Source organism: Leptidea sinapis, chromosome 17 (assembly GCF_905404315.1).
Source record: "Leptidea sinapis chromosome 17, ilLepSina1.1, whole genome shotgun sequence".
NCBI classification, from domain to species: Eukaryota; Metazoa; Arthropoda; class Insecta; order Lepidoptera; family Pieridae; genus Leptidea; species Leptidea sinapis.
Window position 1 is genome coordinate 14,145,007 of NC_066281.1, and position 15,974 is coordinate 14,160,980.

General features: G+C 38.0%; 1 protein-coding gene across 6 annotated transcripts in view; it reads right to left on the reverse strand.

Moving 5' to 3' along the window:
- The window catches only part of LOC126968879 (smoothelin-like protein 1), a 106,432-nt gene that overhangs the window by 73,160 nt on the left and 17,298 nt on the right, over window positions 1-15,974 (reverse strand). The window contains exon 1 of one of the 6 annotated variants that reach the window (XM_050814001.1): window positions 14,063-14,183. The exons of the other annotated variants lie outside the window; for them this stretch is intronic. The gene's annotated coding sequence lies outside the window, so the exon portion shown is untranslated. Of the gene's footprint in view, window positions 1-14,062; window positions 14,184-15,974 lie in introns of those variants that run through there. 6 annotated transcript variants of the gene reach the window in all.

Below are 15,974 nucleotides of genomic sequence, written 5' to 3' on the forward strand. Positions count from 1 at the left end.
AGGTGACGAAGCCCCTTAACAACATGTTGAATAACCAAGAATGGTTCTTCCAACAAGACTCGGCGCCGGGCCGTAACAACCACATCGAATAAGCTTTTTATATTTTAAATTGTTTTTTAACTTAGACCTTTAATCGATCTAGCTAGGTTTCAATAAAAAAAAATTATCCGTGTTTTAATGAGAAACAGCTACAATAACATTACAATACCAAGGTAAATTTCTCCACTATATACAAGACTATTATAATTAAATTTTTTATATAATACTAGCTGACCCAGCAAACGTTGTATTGCCATCATAGTATCATCATCAACTGTAGTTAATCTATCAACTATAGGTAGCTAAATTTAAGTTTGTTTTTTTAACTCCTGAGAAAGTTAGACAGATACAAAGATTCTAATTAGTTATTTATTTTAAACTATTCTTTCAATTTGATTTCTGAACGACCGGGGACACATCAAGAGAAAAACAAAATTGTTGTTTTTTTTTAAATTCCGAACATTTTCAAACCTTCTCTGGACACTCCACAAATAATTCAAGACCAAAATTAGCGAAATCGGTCCAGCCGTTCTCGAGTTTTAGCGAGACTAACGAACAGCAATTCATTTTTATATATATAGATAATTATAATTAATAATAGCTCAGATGGGACATTGGGTGATCCGGAAAGCAGAAGATCCCGGTTTTAATTCCGATGTCCTATTAGATTTTTTTGGTACAAGTTTTGTACATTTTTAAAAATCTGAGCAAGGCTCGGTCGTCCGGTATTGGTGTATGTATATGTATTAAACTAACAACTAACGCTGTAAAAGTAATTAATGTTATTTGTAATTGAATTATTTTTTCTTTGTTTCAGTATTTATAGCAAGACTAGGTATTATAATAATAAGAGATATTGGATGTTGCTTCCATTAGCAAGCGGAGTGTAGTGTCGCTACATCTGTGTCACTACTTATCCTCACGTTTACAATACAATAGAACCTTCTGCAGCTCGCTGGGGCCGCGGCAGAAGAAGTCTTAATAGGAGGCTGTGTGAGTTGAAAACGTGTTGGGCGAGCGGTCGGCGGCGCGGAGATAAGGGCCGCATTACAAGTGGCGGGTAATATATAGGCAAATATATAGTTTTCTAATGTTGTACATTTACGTATAAACCGGAGCGGCAAACGCCTTTACATTAAGTAGAGGCGTTTGCCACTTAGTTGATACATTAACTATTTTTATGAAAATAAGAAACGAGACGAGCAGGACGTTCAGCTGATGGTAATTGATACGTCATGCCGATAACAATGCATTGTCACTCAGGATTTTTTAAAAACCCAAAAATTCTGAGCGGCACTACAATTGCGCTCGTCACCTTGAGAGATAAGAAGTTAAGACTCATTTGCCCAGTAATTTGACTAGCTACGGCGTCCTTCAGACTGAAACACAATAATGTTTACACATCACTGCTTCACGGCAGAAATAGGTGCCGTAGTGAACTATTAAATTTTATATTATTATGTTCATTGATAACTGCAAAAATTGATGATTATAGAGTAATAAATGAAACAATATTGTTAAGTTCTAGTTTAAATGATTAATATTATACAGACATACCATCATATCAGAACTGTTATCAGTGCCTCCCCAAACTGAGGGATTAATGGGCGTTCCCAATATACTATCTATAGATAGAGATAAATAACTACCTTCTTCTGTCATTAATTAGCTGTCAATAATCTGGAGCTGTCCCAATATACCAGATAGGTCCTTCTTATCGCTAATTCACTGTTGCAATTTCCATACAAACTTCTTTCCCTGGTAAGCTATACGTCCTACCATTGATAGACAGCGTGTAGGGATAAGATGAGTTACCGTCGATCAGTTTATTGGGACAGAAAAGTCAACGATAGTTATGATTTTTTATCTCGAGTAGGCTACAACCGGAGATAGACTGACTATTAGGAATGGCCGTAAAAGTATGCATGTATACTTTTAATACAGTTTTTTCACAAAATACTACTTACTATACATAAGAAAAATAATTGAACTATCATACAATCCTACCGGGATAATGTAGACGTTCTGTTTCTCTAGGGAGTTGTTTCCAGGAGTCTCCCGATCTTAGATAATTTGTACGTCTAGATAGAGTCTCTTGCCGTTAGACAACCGATAAAAACAGGCCAGGAATATTAGTTTAGTGTGTGACAAGCTACTTCTTACACTCGTGATTTGTATGACACTTTGTGTTAGTGTCCGCGAATGGGCTTAAATAGGGGATAGTTCTAAACACAATTTTTTTCGAAGTTTTCACAACAATCACAGTCTATATAGATGCATAAATGATAAAAGTTCCCGATCATCAACTATTAATTGAGTACTTGAAATCCTGTTTAGATATTTAATATGTTAACAGCTGCAGTTACCTGCTTCCATATCTATATATCTATAACTGAATTACTGTTCGTTAGTCTCGCTAAAACTCGAGAATGACTCGACCGATTTGGCTAATTTTGGTTTTAAATTAATTGTGGAAGTCCAGGGAAGGTTTCAAAGGTGAATAAATATGAAAATGAACGGAATTAAATAAAAACAACGATTTTGATTTTACTTTGATGTGTCCTCCGTCGTTCAGAAATCAAATAAAAATAATAGTTTAAAAATGAATACCTAATTAGAATTTTTATATCTTTCTAACTTTCTCAGGAGGTAAAAAATAAACTTAATTTTAGGTTACCATAGTTGGTGGATTACTTATAGTTATAGTTGTCGACTATCTATCAAATTACTTTTACGTAAATTGATAAATTATGGCGATGTCTTGATTTCATATAAAGTTAATAAAGTTTTAAGAAATAAAGATATTTATAAGTACTACGTGCTTATTCATGTGTGTACGCGGACGAAGTTGAGCTAGTTATAGATATATATAATATTGTGTCATAGACACGGGTTCTATATGTGATATGAAATAATCTTTCTTTATTTCTCCATTAAAACTTATTCTAATGTACAAATACTGTGTTATTACAAATATGCCAATATTATAGTAGTAAGCAAAAATAATAATAATGTTTGTAAATTATGAATTAAAATTGCTCGTTTAACGGCCGTTCCCAATATTCAGTCTATCTCTTACTTGAGACAAAAATCATAACTATCTTGACTTTTCTGTCTCAATTAACTTATCGACGGTTACTCACCTTATTCGTACACGCTGTCTGTCAAGGACGTATAGATTACCAGCGATAGAAGTTTGTATGGAAATTGCAATTCACGCGTACCAATATAAGGCGATAAGAATGACTTTTCGGGTATATTGGGACAGCTTCATATTATTGACAGATAATTACTGACACTAGAAGGTAGTAATTTATCTCTATCTGTAGATAGTATATTGGGAACGGCAGTAAATGTATAAAATAAACATCCGCATTATAACTTTAACAAACATATATTTGGATATCATTTTCTATTACAAAAATAAAATAGTTTTTTGAAACACTGTGAAACGATAGCAGACACCCGCTGAATAAATTATAAATATAATTACAACAAAATGTTGATAGTTATTCAAATAAAGTTATTATTCAGTAGAAAGAGACAACTATTCGTTAAAACTTAATTAAATACGAATGTGTTTATTTAGACCGTAACTGCACATTTTATTTATTGTAGAAAGTTTAATATTCGTAACATAAGCCCGTGAGATTAAGATTTACTATTATATACATATATATATATATATATATATATATATATATATATATATATATTTACTAGCTGACCCAGCAAGCGTTGTATTGCCATATAAAGTAATAAAAAACAAAATTGAGGTGTAAAAAGTAGATGCAACCGATTGTCAGACCTACCAAATTTATCGAACTACAATTATTGTAATTATTAATCCATTGCCATCTTGCAACCCTATAGCGCATTTGTGGATGGAACATAATAATATAAAAATCGCGATACAAAAATAGGGGTTGATCGTAGAGGGTTGAAAATTTAGGGTTGTATATATTTTTAATGTTGTATCATAAAAAAATAAAAACATAAATTACATCCAAAAAAATAAATAAATTTTTTTGGGATGGACCACCCTAACATTTAGGGGGATGAAAAATAGATAGTAGCCGATTCTCAGACCTATTGAATATGGATATAAAATTTGATAAAAATCAGTAAAGCCGTAACAGAGGAGTAATGTAACTAACATTGTGACACGTGAATTTTATATATAAGATTTTGAATATAAGAGACGAGACGAGCAGGACGTTCAGCTGATGGTAATTGATACGCCCTGCCCATTACAATGCAGTGCCGCTAAGGATTATTGAAAGACCCAAAATTCTGAGCGGCACTACAACTGCGATCGTCACCTTGAGATATAAGATGTTAAGTCTCATTTGCCCAGAAATTTCACTCGCTACGGCGCCCTTCAGACCGAAACACAGTAATGTTTACACATTACTGCTTCACGGCAGAAATAGGCGCCGTTCTGGTACCCATAATCTAGCCGGCTTCCTGTGCAAAGAAGCCTCCCACTGGTAAAATGATAGCGATAGTCACATTATGTAGGTACAAAAACCAAATCTTACAAAGTGCTGTTATACAGAATATACCTACGTGGAGATAAGGAGATGATGCTGGTGCCTCATCATCACCGCACGAGGAAGCATCAACATCTAGTGCAATTTAGTCATTATTAGCAGCAACGTGCTTACATGTTCTCAAACTTTTATCATTACGGAACATTAACATTGTAATTATTATAACGGGTACTCGCGATATTTATTTTATTAATTTGGTGCCGATTTTTCGATCCAATTGCATGAATCGTGGTCGCGGCGGACCTTTATGCAATTGGATCGAAATATTATTATAATTACAATACATATTCTCACTTCTCACCCCAGTTTAATATTGAATGGTCATCCATTATCGCAGTTGTGCAGATATATTTGAATATTAATTAGCTTTGTTTAAATCGGGCAGTTCTTTTGACCCTGCTCATTTCAGACCTATTTCTGTGCTGCCTGTTTTTAGTAAAACTTTTGAAAAACTTTTCCTTCAACAGCTACAAATGCATTTTTGTAAATTAATGAACAAAAATCAATTTGGTTTCACTAGGGGCTTATCAAAAATTAAACCGGGTACTAGACTCATTGAGCACATCTTGTGATTTGTCCAAAGCATTTGACTGCGTCCACCATGAAACTACTCCTAAAACTAAAGCATTATGGAGTGAAAAATAGAGCCCTAAATCTGCAAAAATCATATTTAAGCGAAAGAGTTCAGATAGTCGATGTAAATGGCAAACGGTCTTTGGGTAAACTTGTGGGAATAGGTGTTCCACAGGGTTCTATTCTCGGTCTTTTCTTGTTTCTTATATATATTAACGATCTACCGTTTGTGGTAGATGATAGCCATGAGATTGTATTGTTTGCTGATGAAACTTCACTTATTTTTAAAGTGAAGCGACGTGCAGATATTGATGACGAGGTAAACAACGCACTCTCAAAGATAGTGCGTTGGTTTGAGACGAATAATCTGCACTTAAACAGTAAAAAAACAAAGTGTTTACGGTTCGTTACACCAAACACAGCGGAGGTACAAACCAACGTACTTATAAATGACCAGAGATTGGAACTTGTGGACACTACGGTCTTCTTGGGTATCACGTTAGATAAAAAGCTTCAGTGGTGTCCACATATTGCCCATCTAGCAGATAGACTCAGGTCTACGGCATATGCAGTTAGAAAGATTAGAGAGTACACGAATGTTGCGACCGCTAGATTAGTGTACTTCAGTTATTTTCACAGCATCATGACGTACGGTATTTTACTATGGGGTCATGCTGCTGACATTGATATACATATACATCGTGTTTGCTCTGCAAAAGAGAGCTGTTCGTGCTATATATCAGCTTAGTTATAGACAGTCTCTCAAAGAAAAAGTTAAAGAAATAAATATTATGACTGTTCATTCTGAGTATATTTATGAAAATTTAATATACGTTCACAAAAATCGTCACCTTTTTGCTCTTAATAGTGTTTTGCTCTTAATAATTTTCATTATTATAACACTAGAAATAAGGGATTGCTTGTAACTAATTCTAGTAGGCTTCATAAGATACATAATAGCTTTAAGGGTAAATGTATACACTTCTATAATAAAGTCCCAGCCACTGTTCAGGCATTATCTATAAATAAATTTAAATGTTTTATAAAAAGATGGCTCTGTCTTAAATCCTATTATTACTCCACTGCTGAATATCTAAATGATCGGACAGCCTGGGACTAAATTGTGATTATTTTATAGCGATAGAAATTATTGTACAATATTGTATATTTTATTTTTATTGAAAAGAGCGCAAAAAAAAGAATGCTGGGAGAGTTTCTTGCGCCGCTTCTTCTCTCTCAGAGCGCCATTTGTTTCTGAAGCGGTAGTAGTATCTAGTAGTTCTTAGAAATGATATTAAAAAGAATTCTAAAGGCATCAAGTTTGAGAAAATAAATGCCTTTTTATCAACAAACATCTTTAACAATATGTAATGTTTATGTTTGCTTGTTTGTTTGTTTGGCAGTAGTGCGATTACGAAAGGAATGATTGTATAACAGCACAGGTAGGACGAGCCATGAGTATCTGCATTATATAACATAATATTGCCCCCGCCAAGTCGAGAAAAACAAGCAGCCACGGCCGTACCATCCTTTTCTCGAAGCAACTTAGGCCATCTTCGACCGCCTATAACTTCGTTGTGGATAAAATTAGAAGTATTAACACGATATATTTCAAATTTCAGTCACTCACTGACTGACTGACCGATCATTAAAAGTCCAAGGCATTTCTAGCAGACATCATCATCAGCCGGAAGACTTCCACTGCTGGACAAAGGCCTCCCCCAAAGATTTCGATCGATCGATCCTGCGCTGCCCTCAGGGCATGCAATGCATTCAGGGCGATCTGTGCATAATTTTGCATTGGCGTACGATCTGTCCCAATTGGTTGAGTCGACAACGCGGCTCCCGGATGTGGATAGCCACATGCCGTCCTTATCAGATCTTCTGCTGACTACACATCCCGATGGTTACCAGGTCATTGTCGACGCCCCTCTCGGAACGTCCGACCATTGCCTGGTCAGGAGTGTAGTGCCTATACGACGCCCACGTCGCAGACCACCAGCGACCCGCCGCGTTTGGCACTACAAGTCAGCAGATTGGGATAGGATGCGTTCCTTTTTTGCATCCTACCCTTGGAGCAGGGTTTGTTTCCCTCCGGATGATCCTAGTGCCTGCGCCGTTGCAGTAGCCGATGTGATACTACAGGGCATGGATATTTTTATACCAAGCTCTGTAGTACCGATCGGTGGCAGATCACAGCCCTGGTTCGATGCGTCAGTTAAAGCAGCATCTGACTGCAAAAAACAGGCGTATCGAACTTGGGTTGCGGCGCTGGGCACAAAGGATCCGAACTGCATAGTTCTAAAGAGGAAATACAACCGTGCTTCCAGATTTTTTAAGCGGCAAATCGCCCGTGCAAAGTCAAAACACGTCGTCAAAATCGGCAAGCAGCTTTCCAGTTACCCGACCGGAACACGCAAGTTCTGGTCGTTGTCGAAAGCTGCTCTTGGTAACTTCAGCCAGCCGTCCATGCCGCCGTTGCACATGAGGAATGACACCCTGGCCCATACGGCAAAAGAGAAAGCCGATCTCCTGTGCGCTCTTTTCGCCTCCAACTCGACTCTTGACGACAACGGAAAAACACCGCCGACCATCCCGCGGTGTCAGAGCTCTATGCCTGAAGTACAGTTCAGACAGAAAACTGTTAGGCGAGCTCTGTTTTCGTTGGACGTCAGGAAGTCGAGCGGGCCGGATGGCATTTCTCCAATCGTGCTTAGAACGTGTTCCCCCTTAGTTGACGCCGGTGCTAACGCGTTTATTCCGGCACTCTTATTCCAAAGGCGTAGTCCCTGACTCATGGAAGTCAGCCCTTGTCCATCCGATCCAAAAAAAAGGAGACAGTTCGGATCCGGCAAACTACAGGCCTATTGCTATTACCTCCCTGCTCTCCAAAATCATGGAGAGCATAATTAGCCGTCAGCTCTTGGTATACCTAGAGGGTCACCAGTTGATCAACGACCGACAATACGGGTTTCGCCATGGTCGGTCGGCAGGTGATCTTCTGGTATACCTAACACATAGATGGGCTGCGGCTATTGAAAGCAAGGGGGAAGGCCTGGCAGTTAGCCTGGATATAGCGAGGGCCTTTGATCGTGTATGGCATTAGGCGCTCCTCTCTAAACTTCCATCATTTGGTCTTCCCGAGAGCTTGTGCAAGTGGACCTCCAGCTTCCTCACTGGGCGCAGCATACAGGTCGTTGTCGACGGACATTGCTCGAACCCGAAGCCCGTGAATGCTGGAGTGCCCCAAGGCTGTGTGCTGTCTCCTACGCTGTTTCTTCTGCATATCAATGATATGTTGGACACCTCCAACATTCATTGCTATGCAGATGACAGCACTGGTGATGCCGTATACACGGGCCATGCACGTCTCTCTCGGGAAATCGTCGACCAGTGCCGGGAGAAACTTGTTTCTTCTATCGAGTCCTCTCTTGAGAAGGTCGCGGAATGGGGTAAATTGAACCTTGTCCAATTTAACCCCCAGAAGACTCAAGTTTGCGCGTTTACCACTAAAAAAAACCCATTTGTCGCATCACCGCTCTTCGACAACACTTCCCTAAAAGCCTCGCCTAGTATCGGAATACTGGGTCTCGAAATCTCGAGCGATTGCCAATTCCGTGGCCATCTGGAGGGAAAAGCCAAATTGGCTTCAAAGAAACTGGGCGTCATTAATAGAGCACGGCAATACTTCAAGCTGGCCCACATTCTAGCGCTGTACAAAGCGCAGGTCCGGCCACACATGGAGTATTGCTGTCATCTCTGGTCTGGCGCACCCCAGTATCAGCTCGATCCATTTGACCGCGTGCAACGCAGAGCAGTGCGAATTGTCGGGGACCCAGTACTCTGTGAACGGCTGGATCACTTGGCGTTGCGTAGAGACGTCGCTTCATTGTGTGTCTTCTACCGCATTTATCACGGGGAGTGTTCCGAAGAGCTGTTTTACCTAATTCCTGCCGCCGAATTCCACCTTCGCACGACACGCCACAAGTTAGGATATCATCCTCACCATCTGGATGTGTGGCGGTCCTCCACAGTGCGGTTTACAAGGAGCTTTCTTCCACGTACTACAAAGCTGTGGAATGAACTTCCTTGTGCGGTGTTTCCGGGACGATACGACATGGGTACCTTCAAAAAAACGCGTACACCTTCCTTAAAGGCCGGCAACGCTCCTGTGATTCCTCTGTGATTCCTTGCAACAGCAAGAGAGTATGGGCGGCGGTGATCACTTAACAACAGGTGACCCGTTCTTGACCAGATCATCGGTCCATCTTGTGGGGAAATGTCCATCTAGCAGACATAGAAGCTTAAAATTTCGAATAAGTATACGCAGTTGGTGTTTGTGTTCCAAGTGTACCTACATGGCACTTTCGAGAGTTAAATGTAAATAATGTCGACTTTGGAAGCATTGAGGGGCAGAAATACTCAATTTGTGAATACTATAGATAATAATATTAATATAATAATAATAATACTATAGACTAAAAAGTACTAACCATCCAGATTGTGAAAAATTGTAACATCAAAGCCTCCGAGAAAAACCCATAGAGATCGATCGATAGGCTTTGAGAAAAACTGTAGCTGAAACTAAATAAGTAGTACCGGAAAAGAAAATGAGGAAGACTACCTACAAAAATAAGATAAGCTCATAAGAAAGTCAGAAAGTGGGCTTTAAGAAAATCCTTTTGTTTCAATTCAAGAAGTAGAAGGTACTGGAAAGGAATAAAGTTAGATTACCTACGAAAAGAAATAATATGCCATCAAATGCATAACTTTAAAAAAAAACAAGTCTCGCAACTCAATTCTTCTATCATAAAATGTTGTGAGATCCATGTAATATCAAGTCAGTGTTACATAATTAGCTAACTTAACAACATCTTATAGTGACCATGTAAATATTAAAAATATTATGTTTTAGATAAATAGATTAACTTGGACATCGCACAAAAAATCTAATTATGTGTAATAATATGTATTACTTGTGAAATACATTGTGTTTTATGCGAAATACTGGCTTATAGTTATGTTATGTTTTGGCTGTTAGAAGTGATAAGCCTAAGCTTATAAAATATATAGAAAAAAAAACAATTTCAAGATCTGAATGTATTGTTTGTACCTTTTCCTGTGATACTGATGGATGAAAATATTGTTATTACTTAACTACTTACATTTCCAATGATATCCATAATTTTATTCACAAGTATTAGATATAACTTATATACAATGTTTAATATGATAGTTTTAATATAATATAATAAAATAAAATTTGTTTTGATACAATAAAGTGTCGTTTTTATTCCTGATTTGTTAATTATGAAATTTGTAGAAGTTCAATCATTAAATAAACAATTATTCCATTGTTTCCTGTTTTTGTAATGAAATGTCAAAGAAGAACTGTCAAAGAAAAGTCATCTTCTCCAAGTGTAATGGACTGGGAATGAAAGTTATGCGAAGCAGTGTTTAGTGCAGCAGTACCTATCGAGCGATACAATTAAAACTCGGATATGTATCACAGTAATAATTTATGTACCAATTAGCTGACCCGACAGACGTTGTTCTGTTCATAATAAAAAAATACTATTGCGGGTGGAATTTCGAAAAAAATCGTAGCTCACCTCTACTCGGTGAAAGGAATATTCCTACCAAATCTCAAGTCTAAGCTTTACGAGCGTCACACCAGTCCCACCAGTGGGAGGCTCCTTTGCACAGGATGCCGGCTAGATTATGTGTACCACAACGGCGCCTATTTCTGCCGTGAAGCAGTAATGTGTAAGCATTACTGTGTTTCGGTCTGAAGGGCGCCGTAGCTAGTGTAATTATTAGTTGTAATTATACTGGGAAAATGAGACTTAACATCTTATGTCTCAAGGTGACGAGCGCAGCTGTAGTGCCGCTTAGAATTTTTGGAGATTTTCAAGAATCCTGAGTGGCACTGCATTGTAATGGGCAGAGCGTATGAATTACCATGAACTGAACGTCCTGCACGTCTCATCCCTTATTTTCATAAAATTAATATAGGTGGAAATCTCTTACATATAGATATATTGAGCACATCATCTAACTGTAAACCCATATTTTGCTTTCAACACTTTTCGAAGATTATATAAAAATGGCTCCTAAAGATGTGGGTGGCCGTGTGACTAGCGTACGGAACAATGTAAATTGTTTCAATAATTTGCAATTAAATATTGAAGGCTAAAAATGACAAAGACGGAGATATTAGAAACGTGGGCGAGTGTTGAGCGCGGATGGCGGACGCAACCTAGTCGCGCTATTAAATTTATTTATCGGTGATTCCTTTCTCGGAAGTGATGGTGGCGAGTCGCTGACGGCAATGGCATGGTGCTCACCAACTACCACCAGTGTATGGATAGCAGCGACGACAGTGACACCTCGACACGAGGTCAATACCATACAGAGGAAGATACCGCATTGGTAGTGATGTCACCGCGAATTTATGTCATAATTACTGAGGTCCTCACCGATGGGCTATTCGCTCATTCCAGATGCGATATCTACAGGTGCTGGTTCGGCCAAAACAGGGATCTGAGGCCCCTTTTGAAAGGCTGCATTCATTTGTTACGGTATAATTGTGCTTAAATATTTGGAAATTTCAGTAAAACTGTGGACTTACAACGGCTACCGATCTACAGTTTAACCAGCTGTTTTCGACTGACAGGTCATCTCCACTTTATTGAAAGTAAATTGACCAATGGCACTATCGTATGAATTTGGAATTTATTCCTGAGAAAAATTAACGCTACTGAAAATATAAACTATCAAGGTCGGGACACAGAGACACACTGGTACTACGTCCTAAATAGTAAGTGGACCTGTTAGGGTCGGGCCTTTTGGTCGCGGGCAATGTCGCGGACTAGAGCTAGTGATGCAGCGCGCGGAGGAACTGACGAGGAGCGGAGGGCGTCACTTATATTGGTCACCGCCGGTTTAGTAAACAACACATTAAAAGGTTGTTTCAATAAATTATTTGTTATGTTCTCCTACTCTGTGTTACGTCATGTTCATGTATATCCAGTTCGATCCGGATCTCTGCCGCCTTCACTAGAATTAATGCTTCAATACTCTTACCATTACTATTTTCTTGATTGACGCGAGTTACACATTTAAATAGAAAAAAAAATGATTAAAACGCGTATGATTCTGTGTTTTTACATTAGATTTTGCGTAACAGTAACATTTTTATTATTGTCGATCACGTTTTAAGGGGGAATACCAGCCCAGCAAAACTCTCTAAGAAAAAAGCGATTTACTCGATTGTATGAAACGTGCAGTCATTGATAGATTGACAGATGACGGCTATAACCTTGTGCGAAACGGAGATAGCCGTAATATATAATCCACTACGTTTTAAAAGCATCTGTTCGCTTTTAAACTTAGCCGGATTATACTTCGTCGCCAATCGCATTACTATAATTATTGCTATTTCAAACTTATGTCAAATGACTGCACGTTTCATACTACACTAAATTTCAATTTTAACTTTCCCGCGTCTTATTAGTAGTATTTACATCCTCTTTGGGGACTGCTGTTGAAATGAGTCAAGATAGTATTTGTCATAGCTCTCATTATGAAGTTTAGCGCCATTTAATAGCTCAAGAAAGTTAGCCGCCCATATTTTTTTTTATTTATTTTTTTATTACATCGTTAGTTCGCCATTTGTTCTTGATTGTTCTCTATAAACATTTGTTTGTTCTCGATTTATTTATTTAAAAAAAAATTGCAATTCATTAAAATTGGTTAGGTTAGGTTATGTTAGAACAGTTAAAACAACGCACGAGCCGAGCGTAGCGTGCCGCGGCAGCGGCCGGCGAGTGCCAGAACCAAATAGTAGGCGTTTCCCCCCATTAACAGGGGGCGGGGGCTAACTAAAGGATATGTTTTTAATTAATTGTTTTTAAATAAACAACAAAAGAACAAACAATTATTTATAGCGAACAATTAAGAACAAACTACGAACTAACGATACCTATGCGATATTGAAAATTCAAAAATAGAAAATTTTTTTTTTGGGGGGCTAAGTTTGATGAGCCCCATTTAATACCATCTGTATTTGCTGTAAACAAAAAAACCATCTGTCTACATTTTAAAACACAATTATTATGTCTTTATATTGAACATCATAGCTTATATAAGTGTGTGCTAACTGCTAGTGTTTCATGAATTACAAGCAACAGGTAACATTATCGATTTGTGCTTCAGCCATATTGGAGATATATTATTACAAATAACTCGAATGAACCGCACCCCGATATCTTTGTCATATACAATCTAATCGATACATTACAAACAAACATACACTTATTATACCTACAACTCGGTTGAATCGAAGTAAAAGACTAATTAACATATATTATATGGAATGTGGACGTTAGACAGTTACTAAATAACTAAAAGGAAATTTAGAGCCGCATCAATGAAACTTATTTATTGTCACAAATATGTAATGACTATTTTTATTTATTTATTAGGAAGTCAACGTGCATACGACTAATAATAATAATAATCTACGGACACATTTAAAAATTATTTTATAATATACATTCTACTTAAAGCAAAAGAAAATTTTGAAAAATATAACAAAAATAAAGCCACAAGCTGATTTAAAAAATATTAGATTCTTACTAAATAAACAATAAAAACAAAAGAAAAAAAAATAAATACGAACAATGACTAACCATCTTGCAGTACTTTCATAATTTTTTCCCTTTTTTGTTTAAAAATGGGGCAGAGTGCCGAAAACTATCTATGCCAGCCCTTTTAACCAAATTGTTGTAGGTGACAACTATTCTACACAAGGGGGCGGATCTGCCTAGATTCGATCTGGCTAATCTAGTAAATAGGTCATCACGAAACAGGCCAAAGTAAAGCACCGAACTTACCAGGATATAACGACAGGGGAGAGTCCAGAGAACAGTGTCAGTGTGTGGAGCGAGCCGCGCGTAGGATGGTCTAGCGTGAGTCCGACTCGGTGCGGACTGGTGACTGCAGCCGGCAGACCGGTGTTGCCTCTGAGGAGCCGGAGGAAGCAGCCGAGGTGAGGAGTGAGGGTGGGGGGGAGCGACCCACGCGTGATACACGTCGCACGCTGGAAACCACCACTGTCTACCATCATCGTCACCTGCGATGACGCCATCAAGCGCTGGCACTTGGGACATTTACAACTAATCTGCCATTCTACGCTTAGTCAACAATCACTCTGTGTCTTGTCCGAATATATCATTAAACATAATTTCTTACAATTCAGAAAACCAATATAATATGCTGAAAACCTACGGACTTCTATAATCAATTTGAGTTGTCAAAATGTATCGGTGTATCGTTATGTTGATCTATATTTTCGATCTATTTATGAGGAGTCCGTATTTGAATTTGACAGATTACTCGTATTAATGTGTCGTCACATTAAAGTGCAGATTTAGGATCGATTTACGGATGAAATCTGGCTAAATGTTACTGAAAACTGATTCGCTTCGGTCTTACCTACACCAGTTTGCAAGTTTACATGTTTAGCTCTCACAATTCAGTCAATTGAATGAAATATTTGAATTATACGGTTGTCTTTAAAAATGAACCTCATATGTCACTCTGAATCGAAAGATAAATAAGTAGGTAATTGAAAGTAGCTTTTTGTGCAATAAATGACAATAACTAATAATATTAGTAACACCTGAGAACACAAATAAATTTTTAAAACAAAATTTTATGAACGATGCGGGAATCGAACCCGCGACCACTCGCGTTCCGTGAGAGAGCTCTGCCCACTGAGCAAACCGTTTGAGTGACGTTTCGTTGACAAAATCTTGTATACTTTGTTGAACTCTTAGATTGTGGCTTCATCTACAGGATCTACTTTACAGATGATAACCTGCTCAACCGCATCGTTCATAAAATTTTGTTTTCAAATTGTATGTGTGTATTAAATTAATTAATCCCAGAAGTGAGGGTTATCACTTTAAAAACATAACAAATTGTTAAGATTTGCAAGTGCGACATCTCAAGTCAATTTTCTAAATATGCAAATATTGGGGTTGAGCAAGTTATCATCTGTAAAGTGGATGTATGATGAAATCCTGTAGATGAAGCCACAATCTGAGATCACAACAACAAAGCATACAAGATAAGATCTAGATAGATCAACGATACGGCACTCGCTAATTGTTAACACTCCAGAACACAAACAAACATTATGAGTGATACGGGAGTAAGATTGAAATTTATCGGGGAAATAGATGTCGGCTGACGTGGGACATTCACTATGACTATCACCGGTTCCATGACATTAACTAATCATAAAGGACTACTTGCTAATATTAAATGCTCTCTCCTACCGCGGCAACGTACCCCTTGCTTCATATTAACTTATCCTGGTTCTACATACAGTTTCGTTAAAAATAGGGGTTGAACAACATTAGATACTGATAGGTTTGTTTTATGATAACATTACAATCAGAAAGCCCTTCATAACGGAAATCAAAGCGAACCAAACATGACAAGCACTGCACCTCATCGATAAACATTTCCTCGCAACTCCTTGTATCGTGGGAACCGAATGTTGGCGGACGAGACGCTGAGAAAAAGAAAAACGCACGGTCGGGAACGAGACAGCTCGTATTATATAACTTGAATGAATAATTATAATGTACGACGCCTCGTCAGGAGTCAACGAGTGAATCTGACAGTGTTTGATGACAAACATTCAAATCTCTCAAATTTCAACTTTCTTTATTGGTACCAAAGGTTATTACTTGATATAATTGATCTGGACCTTCTTTTAGCTGACAAAAATCTGTC